At 41.1% G+C, this 1247-nt stretch overlaps 1 protein-coding gene across 1 annotated transcript in view; it reads right to left on the reverse strand.

Moving 5' to 3' along the window:
• The window catches only part of PPID (peptidylprolyl isomerase D), a 15788-nt gene that overhangs the window by 5672 nt on the left and 8869 nt on the right, over window positions 1–1247 (reverse strand). The window lies entirely within an intron of this gene.

Genomic DNA, 1247 nt, shown 5'->3' on the forward strand with positions numbered 1-1247 from the left:
GGTGGCCTTTGCAATTACAGGGTGGACATAAAGTTCGTGTTCACAACTGCACACAAATTTTACATCCACCCTGTATTTGCAAAAGCCACCCTCCTCCCCCTCATTTTTGCTGTCACTGCAGACCCAGGCATACATTTCAGTTCCATTTGTTTTGCAATTTAAAATAGTTTAACACAATAAATTGTACACAAACTTTATGTCCACCCTGTATTAGAATGCCCACTATGGATACAGTGGCCCACACCTATTAGCATTCTGGGAGACAGAGGCAGGAGGACCACCTGAGGTCAAGACAAATCTGAACAAAAGCAAGACCCTATCTCTAAAATAGAAAAAATAAGCCAGGCATTATGGTACATGTCTGTAGTCCCAGCTACTAGGAAGGCTGAGGCAGGAGGATCTCAAGCCCAGGCATTTGAGGTTGCTGTGAGCTAGGAACTGGATAGTCATACAATCTCACAATACCAACCTGCAGACTACTTATTATTTATAAAAGAAATGAAGTACTTTTATAAACTTCTGGGGATACCACTTTCACCAAGTGCCAAAACTCAAAACAGGCCAAGCTAACATGTACTTTCAGAATGTGGTATCATAGGAAATATACAATATCACTTGCCTAAGTCCCCTGACCAAAATATTTCTCAAACTAATCTTAAGGAAATAAACACGTATGGATGATGTGAAACAACTGACTTGGAGGTAGAGACCATTAGAATTAACAAAGAGACATTACAATCGAATACACCACCACAGGATCTTGGACCCTGGATTAAAAACAAAAAAAAAATCCAAACAGGGCCGCACCCATAGCCCAGTGGGTAAGGCACCAGCCAAATACACCAAGGCTGGTGGGTTTACATCCAGCCCAGGCCTGCTTCACAACCACAACTGCAACCAAAAAACAGCTGGGGCGTTGTGATGAGCGCCTGTAGTTCCAGCTAATTAGGAGGCTGAGGCAAGAGAATTGCTTAAGCCCAAGAGTTTGAGGTTGCTGTGAACTATGATGCCACCACACTCTGCTGAGGGCAACATAGCGAGACACTGTCCAAAAAAAAATTCAAACAATTTGGGAAATTTGTATATGGGTTACATATTAGATATTAAGTATGACTTTGGGAGTATTTTAATATTGAGACTAGGCAGAATGCCTTTGTTTCTTAGGATATATACACTGAAAGGGTAAAGTATCATGGTATCAGCAACTTCCTCTCAAAGTAATTCTGCAAAATCAAAAATAATGAAAG

The sequence above is a fragment of the Otolemur garnettii genome, unplaced genomic scaffold, assembly GCF_000181295.1.
Source record: "Otolemur garnettii isolate 467f Iridium unplaced genomic scaffold, OtoGar3 scaffold00085, whole genome shotgun sequence".
NCBI lineage: Eukaryota > Metazoa > Chordata > Mammalia > Primates > Galagidae > Otolemur > Otolemur garnettii.